General features: G+C 49.8%; 1 pseudogene; it reads left to right on the plus strand.

The window, feature by feature from the left end:
- Positions 1–5,820: 5,820 nt before the first annotated feature.
- LOC120062949 lies at positions 5,821–16,061 on the plus strand (annotated as a pseudogene).
- Positions 16,062–17,461: the final 1,400 nt, after the last annotated feature.

Raw genomic sequence — 17,461 nt, forward strand, 5'->3', positions numbered from 1 at the left:
CATGACAACTACACACAGCATGACATTACCATGCCAACTACACACAGCATGACATTGCAATGACAACTACACACAGCATGAGATTACCATGACAACTACACACACCATGAAATTACCATGACAACTGCACACAGCATGAGATTACCATGACAACTACACACAGCATGACATTACCATGAAACCTACACACAACATGACATTACCATGACAACTACACACAGCATGAGATTGCCTTGACAACTACACACAGCATGAGATTACCATGACAACTACACACAACATGACTTTACCATGACAACTACACACAACATGAGATTACCATGACAACTACACACAGCATGAGATTACCATGACAACTACACACATCATGAGATTACCATGCCAACTACACTCAGCATGATATTACCATGACAACTACACACAGCATGAGATTACCATGACAACTACACACAGCATGAGATTACCATGACAACTACACACGGCAAACAGCTAACTTCATTACCCAACAACTTGGCACCACATCTTCTCCTTCTCCTCCCCGCCAAGATGCCCTTTTAGGTGATTTCAGTAGCTAATGGCAGAGGGTTATTTAGAGGCTGATACCTGACCAATAAAGAGGACAGAAACTCAAGCTGCAGGGTATGTGGAACTATTGTCAGAGAAGAACAATGGGGACAGAGTCAACATTGGCTGGGTGGGGGAAACTCCAATCTTCAATCTGTTAGTCTTTATGCTGTGATGAGAGAGGAGGGATTGTTGCTTACTGAGGCAGAATACAGTCAACAGTGGATACAGCGTAGCCAGTCAGCGCAGGTCACTAAGTGTCTCCCACTGCCTTGAGTTTTAACATGACACTGAAGTACCACGACACAGCCAAAAGAAAAGGCAGGAAAAACTAAGCTACCTCACATTACAAATGTCTCTCTCTCTAGCTAGCTCCGGGGGCTGAAATGTCAGAGCTCTTTCTTTCACGGTTTAGAGAAGGAAAAAAAAATGGCCTCAAAAGACAGGGTCACTATGGTGATTTGTTGCATTTTCATTCCAACTACTTTGTGATTGTACAGGGGGGGGTAATCTGGGATCTAAATAGGGGCTGAAAGTGACTGTTTGGAAGGGAGTGTAAACCAAAACGTCTTCCTCTACCATCTGACAATGCAAGCAGTGTTTTTTACAATGTAATCCTTCCACTCCTTCAATGACGATTCAAAGCACCTTTCTTCAAACATGCACTTCCTGCCTATATGACCTCAACTAACCGGTGCCCCCCTGTATAGAGCCCCCACACATTGACTCTGTACCGGTACCCCCACACATTGACTCTGTACCGGTACCCCCACACATTGACTCTGTACCGGTACCCCCACACATTGACTCTGTACCAGTACCCCCCTGTATAGAGCACCCACACATTGACTCTGTACCAGTACCCACCTGTATAGAGCCCCCACACATTGACTCTGTACCGGTGCCCCCCTGTATAGAGCCCCCACACAGTGACTCTGTACCGGTACCCCACACATTGACTCTGTACCAGTACCCCCCTGTATAGAGCCCCCACACAGTGACTCTGTACCAGTACCCCCCTGTATAGAGCCCCCACACATTGACTCTGTACCGGTACCCCCACACATTGACTCTGTACCGGTACCCCCACACAGTGACTCTGTACCGGTGCCCCCCTGTATAGAGCCCCCACACAGTGACTCTGTACCGGTGCCCCCCTGTATAGAGCCCCCACACAGTGCTCTGTACCGGTGCCCCCCTGTATAGAGCCCCCACACAGTGACTCTGTACCGATACCCACACAGTGATTGTACGGTCCCCCACACATTGACTCCTACCGGTACCCCCACATTGACTCCCTACGTACCCCCACACATTGACTCTCTACCGGTACCCCCACACATTGATCTTGTACCGGTACCCCCACACATTGACTCCCTACCGGTACCCCCACACATTGACTCTCTACCGGTACCCCACACATTGACTCTGTACCGGTACCCCCACACATTGACTCCCACGGTACCCCCAACATTGACCTTACCGGTACCCCCAAATTGACTCTCTAACGGTGACCCCACACATTGACTCTGTACCGGTACCCCCACACATTGACTCTGTACCGGTACCCCCTGTATAGAGCCCCACACATTGACTCTGTACCGGTACCCCCCTGTATAGAGCCCCCACACATTGACTCTGTACCAGTACCCACCTGTATAGAGCCCCCACACAGTGACTCTGTACCGGTGCCCCCCTGTATAGAGCCCCCACACATTGACTCTGTACCGGTGCCCCCCTGTATAGAGCCCCCACACATTGACTCTGTACCGGTACCCACCTGTATAGAGCCCCCACACAGTGACTCTGTACCGGTGCCCCCCTGTATAGAGCCCCCACACATTGACTCTGTACCGGTACCCACACACACTGGCTCTGTACCGGTACCCCCACACATTGACTCTTTACGGTACCCCACACATTGATCTGTACCGGTACCCCCACACATTGACTCTGTACCGGTACCCCACACATTGACCTTACGGTACCCACACATGACTCTGTACGGTACCCCCACACATTGACTCTGTACCGGTACCCCCACACATTGACTCTGTACCGGTACCCCACACATTGACTCTGTACCGGTACCCCCCACATTGACTCTGTACCGGTACCCCCACACATTGACTCTGTACCGGTACCCCCACACAGTGACTCTGTACCAGTACCCCCACACATTGACTCTGTACGGTCACCCCACACATTGACTCTGTACCGGTACCCCCCACATTGACTCTGTACCGGTACCCCCACACATTGACTCTGTACCAGTACCCACCTGTATAGAGCCCCCACACAGTGACTCTGTACCGGTGCCCCCTGTATAGAGCCCCACACATTGAATCTGTACCGGTAACCCACACATTGACTCTGTACCGGTACCCACCTGTATAGAGCCCCCACACAGTGACTCTGTACCGGTGCCCCCCTGTATAGAGCCCCCACACATTGACTCTGTACCTGTACCCCCACACATTGACTCTCTACCGGTACCCCCACACATTGACTCTGTACCGGTACCCCCACACATTGACTCTGTACCGGTACCCCCACACACTGACTCTGTACGGTACCCCACACATTGACTCTCTACCGGTACCCCACACATTGACTCTGTACCGGTACCCCCACACATTGACTCTCTACCGGTACCCCCACACATTGACTCTCTACCGGTACCCCCACACATTGACTCTGTACCGGTACCCCCACACATTGCCTCTGTACCGGTAACCCCAAACATTGACTCTGTACCGGTACCCCCACACATTGACTCTGTACCGGTACCCCCACACATTGGCTCTGTACGGTACCCCCACACATTGACTCTCTACCGGTACCCCACACATTGACTCTGTACCGGTACCCCCACACATTGACTCTGTACCGGTACCCCCACACATTGACTCTGTACCGGTACCCCTTCACATTGACTCTGTACCGGTACCCACACACACTGACTCTGTACCGGTACCCCACACACTGACTCTACGGTACCCCAACATTGACTCTGTACCGGTACCCACACACACTGACTCTGTACCGGTACCCACACACACTGACTCTGTACCGGTACCCCCACACACTGACTCTGTACCGGTGCCCGCACACACTGACTCTGTACCGGTACCCCCACACACTGACTCTGTACTAGTACCCCCACACATTGACTCGTACCGGTACCCCCACACATTGACTCTGTACCGGTACCCCCACACATTGGCTCTGTACCGGTACCCCCACACATTGACTCTGTACCTGTACCCCCACACATTGACTCTCTACCGGTACCCCCACACATTGGCTCTGTGTACGGTACCCCTCACATGACTCTGTACCGGTACCCTCACATTGACTCTGTACGGTACCCCACCACATTGACTCTGTACCGGTACCCCACACATTGACTCTGTACCGGTACCCTTCACATTGACTCTGTACCGGTACCCCACACATTGACTCTTCTACCGGTACCCCCACACACTGACTCTGTACCGGTACCCCCACACACTGACTCTGTACCGGTACCCCCACACACTGACTCTGTACCGGTACCCACACACATTGACTCTGTACCGGTACTCCCACACACATTGACTCTGTACCGGTGCCCCCACACACTGACTCTGTACCGGTGCCCCCACACACTGACTCTGTACCGGTACCCCCACACACTGACTCTGTACCGGTACCCCCACACATTGACTCTGTACCGGTACCCCCACACATTGACTCTCTACCGGTACCCCCACACATTGACTCTGTACCTGTACCCCCCTTTATATTGTCTCGCTACTGTTATTTTACTGCTGCTGTTTAATTACTTGTTACTTTTATTTCTTATTCTTATTCATATCTTTTTTGGGGGCATGTATTTATTTAACTGCATCGTTGGTTAAAGGCTCGTAAGTAAGCATTTCACTGTAAGGTCATGTGACTAATAACATTAGATTTGACTTGATTTGATTTACATCATTGTATCTGTCCAAACAGCGAGGGGAGGAAGTACAACCAACTACACTGAAACCAAGAAGGCTCCGTCATGTTCCTCCTGAGAACAGGAAGGAACAGAGTTAATCAAATGAATAAAACCTGCTAATAAATGAACCAATATTTTCTACGATGGCCTTGATATTCATCAAACATCAAACTCCTAATAGCACACATTACATGTACACTGTGCACATAAACAAATATAAACACATCGAGTCAAAACCCATACAAACTAATTACAAAGGGACTATGACCCAGGCGTCACATACAGACACATCCTGTTGGACTCAATCCATTTCTATCAGCTAACAAGCTGACAGAAAGGGAAACAGGCCCAGACATGGAAACAGAGACAGACGGGGAAACAAGCCCAGACATGGAAACAGGCCCAGACATGGAAACAGGGCCAGAAAGGGAAACAGGGCCAGACATGGAAACAGGGCCAGAAAGGGAAACAGAGACAGACAGGGAAACAGAGACAGACAGGGAAACAGGGACAGAAAGGGAAACAGGGGCAGACAGGGAAACAGAGACAGAAAGGGAAACAGGGACAGAAAGGGAAACAGGGGCAGACATGGAAAACAGGGCCAGACAGGGAAACAGGGACAGACAGGGAAACAGGGCCAGAAAGGGAAACAGGGGCAGACAGGGAAACAGAGACAGAAAGGGAAACAGGGCCAGAAAGGGAAACAGGGGAAGACATGGAAAACAGGGCCAGACAGGGAACAGGGGCAGAAAGGGAAACAGGGACAGAAAGGGAAACAGGGGCAGACATGGAAAACAGGGCCAGACAGGGAAACAGGGACAGACATGGAAACAGGGACAGACATGGAAACAGGGACAGAAAGGGAAACAGGGCCAGAAAGGGAAACAGGGACAGAAAGGGAAACAGGGCCAGAAAGGGAAACAGGGACAGAAAGGGAAACAGGGACAGACATGGAAACAGCACCAGACGGGGAAACAGGGACAGACATGGAAACAGGGACAGAAAGGGAAACAGGGACAGACATGGAAACAGGGACAGAAAGGGAAACAGGGACAGAAAGGGAAACAGCACCAGACGGGGAAACAGGGTCAGAAAGGGAAACAGGGACAGAAAGGGAAACAGGGCCAGACATGGAAACAGGGACAGAAAGGGAAACAGGGCCAGACATGGAAACAGCACCAGACGGGGAAACAGGGACAGACATGGAAACAGGGCCAGAAAGGGAAACAGGGCCAGAAAGGGAAACAGGGACAGAAAGGGAAACAGGGATAGACATGGAAACAGGGACAGAGACATGGAAACAGGGCCAGACGGGGAAACAGGGGCAGACATGGAAACAGGGGCAGAAAGGGAAACAGGGAAAGAAAGGGAAACAGGGTCAGACATGGAAACAGAGCCAGAAAGGGAAACAGGGACAGACATGGAAACAGCACCAGACGGGGAAACAGGGAGAGACATGGAAACAGGGAAAGAAAGGGAAACAGGGACAGAACGGGAAACAGGGCCAGAAAGGGAAACAGAGCCAGACATGGAAACAGGGCCAGACGGGGAAACAGGGCCAGACATGGAAACAGGGAAAGAAAGGGAAACAGGGTCAGACATGGAAACAGGGACAGACATGGAAACAGGGTCAGACATGGAAACAGGGACAGACATGGAAACAGAACCAGACAGGGGGCCAGGACAGTTTGTGTGGCACAGTGTGTGTCTGCCTCAGCCACTGACTGCACTTTGGCTTAGGAGACAAAGAGGTGAAACAAATCCGGTAGGCTACAGAGCCAGCTGAAATCCCTCTAACCCAGACAGGAGCCTGCCAGCCAGCCAGCCAGCTAAACAGCCAACAAGCCAGCCAGCCTGTAGTCAGTCAGTCATCCAGCCCAGCCAGCCCATCTGCCAGCCAGCCAAACAACCAACCGGCCTGCCAGCCAACAAGCTAGCCAGCCAATCAGGCAGCAAGTCACACAGCCAGCCACCCAGCCAGCCAATCTTACAGCCAACCAGTCATCCAGAGAGAATAACCAGTCTTCCAGCCAGCCAGAGAGCAGAACCAGTGACACAACAGACTTTCAGCACGCTCATTGGATGGGCATTCAACATGCACGGCAGCCAGCCAGAGAGCTGAACCAGCCAGCCAGCCATGGAGTAGAAACAGTCAGCCAGAGAGCAGAACCACTCAGTCAGACAGAGAGCAGAACCACTCAGTCAGCCAGAGAGCAGAACCACTCAGTCAGACAGAGAGCAGAACCAGCCAGCCAGCCAGAGAGCAGAACCAGCCAGCCAACCAGAGTGCAGAACCAAAAAGTCAGCCAGCCAGAGAGCAGAACCAGCCAACAAGCCAGCCAGAGAGCAGAACCAGCCAGTCAGCCAGTCAGCCAGCCAGAGAGCAAAACCAGACAAAGCCAGCCAGAGAGCAAAACCAGCCAGCCAGAGAGCAGAACCAGCCAGCCAGACAGCAGAACCAGCCAGCCAGAGAGCAGAACCAGCCAGCCAGAGAGCAGAACCAGCCAGCCAGCGAGCAGAACCAGCCAGTTAGCCAGAGAGTAGAACCAGCCAACCAGAGAGCAGAACCAGCCAGCCAGCCAGAGAGCAGAACCAGCCAGGTAGCCAGAGAGCAGAACCAGCCAGCCAGCCAGTGAGCAGAACCAGCCAGCCAGCCAGAGAGCAGAAACAGCCAGCCAGCCAGAGAGCAGAACCAGCCAGGTAACCAACCAGGGCTCTGATCTTACTGCCTCCCATAACCTCCAGCTGTCCTGGCAGAAGCCACTCTGTTAAATGTGTGTTGTTAATTATCCTGGGATTGAAGCTCCACAAGCCTGCATCAGTTGGAGCCAGATTTCCCCCCACCTATTTTTTGTACCACTACATCCCTGGCTACACAAACACACACGCACACACACACACACACACACGCACGCACGCACGCACACACACACAAACGGCTGAGCTATTGTAGTAGGACTGTTGCTAGCTCGACGACTGCATGCATCTGAACTTAGAAAAGAGGTCGAACCATGAAAGTGCTTCGGTACCTCTCTCTCTGTCTCTCTCTGTCTCTCTCTGTCTCTCTCTGTCTCTCTCTGTCTCTCTCTCTCTCTCTCTCTCTCTCTCTCTCTGTCTCTCTGTCTCTCTCTCTCTCTCTCTCTCTCTCTCTCTCTCTCTCTGTCTCTCTCTCTCTCTCTCTCTCTCTCTCTCTCTCTTCTCTCTTCTCTCTCTCCTCTCTCTCTCTCTCTCTCTCTCCTCTCTCTCCCTCTCTTCTCCTCTCTCCTTCTCTCTTCTCTCTTCTCTCTCCCTCTCTGTCTCTCTCTCTCTCTCTCTCTCTCTCTCTCTCTCTCTCTCTCTCTCTCTCTCTCTCTCTCTCTCTCTCTCTCTCTCTGTCTCTCTCTGTCTCTCTTCTCTCTCCTCTCTCTTCTCTCTCTCAATTCAATTCAATTCAATATGACTTTATTGACATGGCAAGTTCATTATTACTTACATTGTCAAAGTATACATATCGAAAAATAAAAATAAAATATATATGTATATATATACAAAATATATATATATTTATATATAAATAAATGGTGGAACCAACAGTAATAATAATAGTAGTAGTGGACATGGGATCACCATTAACAACAACTACAACAACAATATTAATCAGAACAACAATAAATTAAAGCAACAGTAGTAGACCAGTGTCAATATGACTTGAGAAGACACATGACTGGTATGAAAGACAAAAAAACTAAGCTAAATGGGAAATATTATCAACATTACTTTGCATTTTTCACTGCTGTCCCTCAGGTTGTGGCAGGAGGACACATATTTGGCTGCCAAAACTGCCATTTTGGCTTTTCATCCAATAAATATTTGATTTTTTCTTCATCTTTTATAGTTTCAAATTCTTTGATTGAGTTATAATTTTGGGAAAGAAAATGCTCTTAGGTCTGAGTATTTGTCACAGTGTAGTAGGAAATGCACCTCTGTCTCTACCCTCTCCCTGGAGCAGAGTGAGCACAGCCTGTCCTCTCTGGGCAGGCAGGTTTGTCTGTGACGACCGGTCTCTATAGCCAGACTGTGCTCACTGAGTCTGTACCTAGTCAATGTTTCTCAGTTTTCTATCAGTCACAGTGGTCAGATAGTCTGCCACCATTGTACTGTCTGTTTAGAGCCAAATAGCATTGAAGTTTACTTTGATTTTTTGTGGTGTCTTTCCAATAGGTTATATATTTTTCTTTTTGTTTGTTTTGGATGATTTGGTTGGGCAGATTTTCTGAGGGCTGTCCCGAGGCTCTATGGGGTTGGTTTGGGTTGGTGAACTGAGCCTCAGAACCAGCTGGCTGAGGGGACTCTTCTTGGTTTCATCTCTTGACATTGTAGAGCTGTGTGATGGAATGTTTTGGGTCACTTGTTTTTTGATGGTTGTAAAATTTGATGGCTCTTTTTTCTATTCGAATGAGGAGGGGGTATTGGCCCAATTCTGCCCTACATGCGTTATTTGGAGTTTTTCTTTGTACTTGCAATACAGTCTTGCAAAACTCTGCATGCAATATTTCAGTTGGATGTTTGTCCCATTTAGTAAATTCATTATTAGAGAGTGGACCCCATACTTCACTGCCATATAGAGCAATTGGTTCTATAACTGATTGAAAAATTTTGAGCCAGATTCTAATTGGAATTTCAATTTTGATGTTCCTTTTAATGGCATAGAATGCTCTTCTTGCTTTGTCTCTCAGCTCATTCACAGCCATGTGAAAGCTACCTGTGTTGCTGTATTTAGTCCTAGATATGTGTAGTTTTTGGTGTGTTATAGAACTGTGTCCAAATAGAATTTATATTTGTCATCCTTATTTCCCGACCTTTTTTGGAATATCATTATATTTGTTTTTTTTAGGTTAACGGTCAGAGCCCAGGTCTGACAGAACCTGTGAAGACGATCTAGGTGCTGCTGTAACCCCTCTTTAGTGGGAGACAGCGCACCGGTCATCTGCGTACAGCAGACACTTGATTCAGTGTTGTGTAAGGTGATACCAGGTGCTGCCGATTCTTCTAATGTTTTTGCCAATTCATTAATGTAGATGTTAAATAATGTTGGACTTATTGGGCAGCCCTGTTTCACTCCCCGCCCTGAGAGAGAAGTCTGTTTGCTTGTTGCCAATTTTAACCGCACATTTGTTTTTAGTGTACATTGATTTAATAAAACATATGTTTTCCCTCCAATACACTTTCTATTAGTTTATAAAAAAGACCTTCGTGCCAAATTGAATCAAATGCTTTCTTGAAATCTACAAAAACACGAGTAGATTTTTGCCTTTGTTTTGGTTAACTTGTTTATCAATTAGAGTGTGGGAGGGTGTAAATGTGGTCTGTTGTACGATAATTTTTTAGAAATCCAACTCTGGCTTCTGCTCAGGGTTGTGTTCGTCAAGGAAATGATGTTAGTCTGCTATTATAATACTGCAGAGAATTGTTCCCCAAGTTGCTGTTAACGCAAATTCCTCTGTAATTATTTGGGTCAAATTTGTCTCCATTTTTATAGATTGGTGTGATCAATCCCTGGTTCCAAATATCGGGGAAAATACCTGCAGTAGGATAATGTTGAAGAGTTTGAGTATAGCCAATTTGAATTTGTGGTCTGTATATTTGATCATTTCATTTAAAATACCATCAGCACCACAGGCCTTTTTGGGTTGGAGATTGCATAGTTTTTCCAATAATTCTTCTTCTGTAATTGGGTATCTACAGGATTCTGATAGTCTTTGACTGGCTAATTCAAGGATTTGTAATTTTCTTGTATCTTTTTGTTCTGGGCTCTTTGTTATATTGCTGTAGAGTTTGCAAGTGATTTCTCCACATATCCCCATTTTGGATAGCCAATTCCTCATGATGAGGTTTGTTTAATTTATTCCAATCTCCCAGAAGTGGTTTGATTCTATGGATTCCTCAATTCCAACCAGCTGATTTCTAATGTGCTGTTCTTTTTTGTTCTTAGGGTGCGTTTGTATTGCTTCAGTGTTTCCCCATATTGAAGGCGTATATTTTTGTTGTCTGGTTCTCTGTGTTTTTTGATTAGATATATTTCTCAATGACTTTCTTAGATTTTTGCAATCATTATCAAACCATTTTCATTATCTGTTATTTTTGGTTGCTCTTATGCTTCTTTAGATTAGCCAAGGAGGCTAATTTGTCAAATATAAAGTTTATGTTCCTAACAGCCAAATTTACACCTTCATTGCTGAAGGAGAATGTTAGGCTAAAAAGTTGTCCAGGAGAGATTGTATTTGGCTACTAATTGCCTTTGGTAGATGTCTGTACTGTTTGACTCATCTATAGGCTTGTTTAGTACCATGTAATTTATTGGGCCGTGATGCTTCATGGTTGGTTCTGCTCTTCTCAGATACACTGTGATTTTACTGTGGTCTGAGAGAGGTGTTAGTGGGCTGACTGTGAAGGCTCTGAGAGACTCTGGGTTTAGGTCGGTGAGGAAGTAGTCTACAGTGCGTGCTGCCAAGGGATGAGCTGTAGGTGTACTACCAAAAGAGTCCTCTTCAGCCTGCCATTGACTAGTACAGACCCAGTGTCGACAGAGCCTCAGGAGCTGTACTCCGTTTTTGTTTTTCACTTTGTCATAGTTGTTTCTGTGGGGTAGTGGGGAGGGAAAGGTTATTGCTTCCTGGTAGGTGTTTATCCCCATGACTGTTAATAGTGTCTTGTTCTTCTGCTGTTCTAGCATTCAGGTCCCACAGACCAGTACGTTGCCTTGGGCCTGAAAGTGACTAATTTCCCCTCTAGAATGGAGAAACTCTCTTCGTTGAAGTAGGGTGACTCTGAGGGGGAATGTATGTGGCACAGAGGAAGACGTTTTATATCTGTCAAGATAGCCTCCTTGTTGATTTTTAACCAGATAAAGAATTCTCCTGTTTTGATCAATTCGATTGAATTAATTAGTTCAGATTTATACCATATTAACATTCCCCCTGAGTCTCTGCCCTGTTTGATTCCTTTAATTTAGTGGATGGTATGATTATTCCCTATAACCTAGTGGACAGCCAGTGGAAACATCACCTCTGCACCATGTTTCCTGTAGTACTACAATATCAACATCATCAATTTCTTTCAGGAAGTCTGGGTTTCTGCTCTTTAGCCCAAAAGCAGAGGACTTCAATCCTTGTAAATTCCAACATGCAACGTAAAAAGACTTCCAAACTTTTTTTTCTCTCTTTCTTTTCTTTACCTTTCAAAATGAGACAAACATTCAGAATCCAAGAAGAACCATTAAAACAGGATTTTTCAATTAAAGTAAACTCTTATTTTGCAAATGTGATTTGTTTATCATTTAAGATAGATTTGTGTCATGCCACTTGGGTGGATGTAGTGTGGAGGATGGTGGTGTTTTCGTGCTCATCTTACCATGGACCCTCGGCCTATCACATGTGAGCATAGTAGATCAGCATTTGTTTAATGTCACTCATTTGATTGGTGGGGGCTGGGCCAGTTGCTCCTCTCACAGCCTGTGCGTAGCTCTGCCTGCTGGGCTGTGGCTCCTCCAGGTGTGGGTCTGCGGTGGGGAGGAGGGGGGTGGTAGGCCTCATCTGGGTGGCTCTGAAGCTGGGCTGGGGTGGTCTGTGCTGCGCTGGCTGTGGTGGGCATTGAGGTTGGTGGTGCTGTGGTCGTGGCTGGGGGGTCCAGGGTGCTGGTCCGGGGTGTTGTCTCGGTGATCTCGGCGGGGTGGAGATTGCTCCGCTGTTCCTGGGTGGAGAGGTCGGGCTGCGGTTTAAAGCGACGTCCTTGAGAGTCTTGGCAAGGATGGGGACTGTCTCCCTGTACAGGTGAACATGGTCATAGAGACAGTCCAGATCGAGGGTGGGATGGTGGGCCAGGTGTACATTGGGTCGCAGGGCACAGTCCCGGGATAGGCTGGCGTTTATTCTTTGGATTGTGGCAGGGTGGAAGTCCCTCCTCTGTAGAAGGGTTGACACTATGATTCTTGAGTTGGGGAAGATTGCGGAGGCCTTCTCAATCACTCCCCGTAGTGAAGTCGCCACCCTCTCCTGCTGAGCACGCAGGTCGTTGCTTCCGGTATGTATAATTATGTGGCTTGGCGACCCGAGATGGGCCTTATCAAGCAGCTCCATGGCACTCTGCGTTGTTGGGCACCACACCTTTCTCGTTTTGTGTCTAGGGAAAAGTTTCTTCTCCTGGACATACTTCCCATTTGAGTCCATTAACAGGACGATGTCAGCCAGTGTTTCTTCTGGACTGGGGGGGGCAGAGGGGGGGCTGGTGGGTGTTGGAGCTGGGGTGTGGCTGGTCTGTGTCGGTGCCACTGTCAGTGGGAGGCTGTTCTGTGGTTTGGGGAGGAGGGGTGCAGCAGCCAGGGCTGGGGAAGTCTGGCTGGTTGAGCTGGGCTCCTCTGCTGTGTGAGGGCAGGTCATAGGGTGGTGATCTAGCTGCTCCTGCAGCCTGTCCTCTGCTCTCTTTCTCTCCTGCAGCTCCTCTCTTAGTGCGGTCAGCTCCTTATTGCTGCTCTGCCTGTCTTTTTGGAGCTCTCTCACCTCCTGTGTTAGATCAGCCAGCTCTCTCTTGAGTCCGTCTCTCTCTTGCTGAACCTCTTTCAGCTGTGTTGCAAGGCTGCTGTCCTGCTCTGTCCTCACCTTGGTTAGGAGCTCCTCTAAGGTGTGGTTGTCTGGTTGCTGCTTGCTCACGCTCTCCCTGAGCAGGACCACCTCCCCCTCCAGTTTGGTGAACTCATCCCTCATGGCAGCCATGGTGGTGAGGAGGGCCTCTCTCTCTCTCTCTCTCTCTCTGTCTCTCTCTCTCTCTCTCTCTCTCTCTCTCTCTCTCTCTCTCTCTCTCTCTCTCTCTCTCTGTCTCTCTCTCTCTCTCTCTCTCTCTCTCTCTCTCTCTCTCTCTTCTCTCTCTCTCTCTCTCTCTCTCTCTCTCTCTCTCTCTCTCTCTCTGTCTCTCTGTCTCTCTCTCTCTCTCTCTCTCTCTCTCTCTCTCTCTCTCTCTCTCTCTCTCTCTCTCTCTCTCTCTCTCTCTGTCTCTCTCTCTCTCTCTCTCTCTCTTGAGCACCTCGTGCTCTTTAGTGTTAGCAGCATTCAGGCTGGTTTAAACAGGATAACTTGTTGTCACGTTCGTCGTATGAATCGGACCAAGGCGCAGCGTGGTATACGTACATTATAATGTATTAAAAGAATGAACACTGAACAAAATAACAAAACAACAAAACGAACCGTGAAGCTAATATGAGTAGTGCAGACAGGCAACTAAACACAGAATAAGAACCCACAAACACAAAAGGGAAATATGGCTACCTAAATATGATCCCCAATCAGAGACAACGACAAACAGCTGCCTCTGATTGGGAACCATATCAGGCCACCATAAACATACAAATACCTAGACCTACAAAACCCTAGACATACAAAACCCCTAGACAATGCAAACCCCTAGACAATACAAAAACTAGCGTATCCACCCTAGTCACACCCTGACCTAACCAAAATATAAAGAAAACAGAGATATCTCAGGTCAGGATGTGACACTTGTGCTTTTTAATGTTAACAGCATTCAGCCTGGTTTAAACAGGATAACTTGTGATCGTTAGTGTTAACAGCATTCAGGCTGGTTTAAACAGGATAACTTGTGCTCTTTAGTGTTAACAGTATTCAGGCTGGTTTAAACAGGATAACTTGTGATCGTTAGTGTTAACAGCATTCAGGCTGGTTTAAACAGGATAACTTGTGCTCTTTAGTGTTAACAGTATTCAGGCTGGTTTAAACAGGATAACTTGTGATCGTTAGTGTTAACAGCATTCAGGCTGGTTTAAACAGGATAACTTGTGCTCTTTAGTGTTAACAGCATTCAGGCTGGTTTAAACAGGATAACTTGTGCTCTTTAATGTTAACAGCATTCAGGCTGGTTTAAACAGGATAACTTGTGCTCTTTAATGTTAACAGTATTCAGGCTGGTTTAAACAGGTTAACTTGTGATCGTTAGTGTGGCATACTGGTGAAGGTAGCGCAGTCTAATTCATTTCAAAGACTGAGCTCCTGTCCTTTCTGTGGGTTTTCCCTTAGTGTTGGTTCATCAGCAGCGAGGTCCTTTAAGCCTAAACCTCATTGGAGTAATGTGTCGTTAGAAAGCCCCGCCCCCCCACCCCCCCAGCCCTCTGCCCAGCCCTCTGCCCAGCCCTCTGCCCGGCCCTCTGCCCGGCCCTCTGCCCAGCCCTCTGTTCAGCCCTCTGTTCAGCCCTCTGCCCAGCCCTCTGCCCGGCCCTCTGCCCGGCCCTCTGCCCAGCCCTCTGTTCAGCCCTCTGTTCAGCCCTCTGTTCAGCCCTCTGTTCAGCCCTCTGTTCAGCCCTCTGCCCGGCCCTCTACCCAGCCCTCTGCTCAGCCCTCTGCTCTGCCCAGCCCTCTGCCCTGCCCTCTGCCCAGCCCTCTGTCCAGCCCTCTGTTCAGCCCTCTGCCCGGCCCTCTGCCCGGCCCTCTGCCCTGCCCTCTGCCCAGCCTTCTGCCCAGCCCTCTGCCCAGCCCTCTGCTCTGCCCAGCCCTCTGCCCAGCCCTCTGCTCTGCCCAGCCCTCTGCTCAGCCCTCTGCTCTGCCCTGCCCTCTGCTCAGCCCTCTGCTCAGCTCTCTGCTCTGCCCTGCCCTCTGCCCAGCCCTGTGCTCAGCCCTCTGCTCTGCCCTCTGCTCAGCCCTCTGCTCGGCCCTCTGCCCAGCCCTCTGCCCAGCCCTCTGCTCTGCTCAGCCCTCTGCCCAGCCCTCTGCTCGGCCCTCTGCTCAGCCCTCTGCCCAGCCCTCTGCTCAGCCCTCTGCCCTGCCCTCTGCTCAGCCCTCTGCCCGGCCCTCTGCCCAGCCCTCTGCCCAGCCCTCTGTTCAGCCCTCTGCTCAGCCCTCTGCCCTGCCCTCTGCCCAGCCCTCTGTCCAGCCCTCTGTTCAGCCCTCTGCTCAGCCCTCTGCTCAGCCCTCTGCCCGGCCCTCTGCCCAGCGCTCTGCCCAGCCCTCTGCCCAGCCCTCTGTTCAGCCCTCTGCTCAGCCCTCTGCCCAGCCCTCTGCCCAGCCTTCTGTTCAGCCCTCTGCTCAGCCCTCTGCCCAGCCCTCTGCCCAGCCCTCTGCCCAGCCCTCTGCTCAGCCCTCTGCCCGGCCCTATGCTCTGCCCAGCCCTCTGCCCAGCCCTCTGTTCAGCCCTCTGCTCAGCCCTCTGCCCAGCCCTCTGCCCAGCCCTCTGCTCAGCCCTCTGCTCTGCCCAGCCCTCTGCCCAGCCCTCTGCCCAGCCCTCTGTTCAGCCCTCTGCCCAGCCCTCTGTTCAGCCCTCTGTTCAGCCCTCTGCCCAGCCCTCTGCTCAGCCCTCTGCCCAGCCCTCTGCCCAGTCCTCTGTTCAGCCCTCTGCTCAGCCCTCTGCCCAGCCCTCTGCTCAGCCCTCTGCCCAGCCCTCTGCCCAGCCCTCTGCTCAGCCCTCTGCTCTGCCCAGCCCTCTGCCCGGCCCTCTGCCCAGCCCTCTGCCCTGCCCTCTGCCCAGCCTGGTCTGGTAGCCAGGGATCAGGTGTCTCTATATATGTCACTAATGGCACCCTATTCTCATGTTGGACCTGGTCAAAAGTAGTGCACTAAATAGGGAATAGGGTATCATTTGGTACACAAGTTCCATCTTCTACCCATCTTCTACCCCTGCCTCCCTCCCGCCCCTCAGCCCTCCTCCCCCCTCCCTCCCTCAGCCCCCCCTCCTCCCTCCCCCCTCCCTCCTCCCCTCCCTCCCTCCCTCAGCCCTCCTCCCTCCTCCCCTCCCTCCCTCCCTCAGCCCGCCCTCCGCCCTCCTCCCTCCCTCCCCCTCCCTTCTCCCCTCCCTCCCTCCCTCCCTCAGCCCGCCCTCCACCCTCCTCCCTCCCTCCCACCCATCGTCCTGATCTTATCACTTACACGTCCAACCTCTTTCTCCCACTGTCTGATTCGGCTGTGGTAAACTGACACCTAGTCATGGGCTACATCCCAAATGGCACCCTAGTCCCTAAGTGGTACACTACTACCCTAACCGGCTCTGGTCAAAAGTAGTGCACTAAATACGGAATAGGGCGCCATTTGACACTAAGCTATGGAGAATGTACCTAGATGTCCTGTGTCTGATTAATATGGAAACATGAGGAGGTAGGAAGCTACCTTTCCTACCTCCGCTCCCCTTAGCTAGCTATAACATGTCCTCTCTGGCTGTCGACTATAGATTAGGAGAACATGGAGGAAGCTCAGATACGCTGCTAGAAGACGTGCTAAATAAAAAATAAAACAGAAGGTTCAATGGTTCCACACTGGTTAAAGACGGCAGTTCAACATTTCATTTACATATGTTTGAGTTGTCAACTAATGTGAATTCAATGTGAAATCAACAACCAAGGACGTGTACTCTGATATACTCCAAACAGAAAAACTACCAGGGGAAAATAGTGAACCCCAACCTAGCATTTAAAACAAATGTACTACATTTGAACTTGTAGCATTAACAGACAGTAACCAGGTTTCCAGCCAACCTTTTTAAGCAAATAAAGTGCATGTTGGATAAAACACGACAGGCAAGATGGAAACAACAAATGTGCAGGTAAACTTTCTAAATGTCTATGAAGAAAAACACTCTAGAAAAGGTTGTGATCTTTAGTCTGGCTGGCTGGTTCTGCTCTCTGGCTGGCTGGTTCTGCTCTCTGGCTGGCTGGTTCTGCTCTCTGGCTGGCTGGGTCTGCTCTCTGGCTGGCTGGTTCTGCTCTCTGGCTGGCTGGTTCTGCTCTCTGGCTGGCTGGTTCTGCTCTCTGGCTGGCTGGCTGGTTCTGCTCTCTGGCTGGCTGGTTCTGCTCTCTGGCTGGCTGGTTCTGCTCTCTGGCTGGTTGGTTCTGCTCTCTGGCTGGCTGGTTCTGCTCTCTGGCTGGCTGACTGGCTGGGTCTGCTCTCT

Source organism: Salvelinus namaycush, chromosome 18 (genome assembly GCF_016432855.1).
Source record: "Salvelinus namaycush isolate Seneca chromosome 18, SaNama_1.0, whole genome shotgun sequence".
Lineage (NCBI taxonomy): Eukaryota > Metazoa > Chordata > Actinopteri > Salmoniformes > Salmonidae > Salvelinus > Salvelinus namaycush.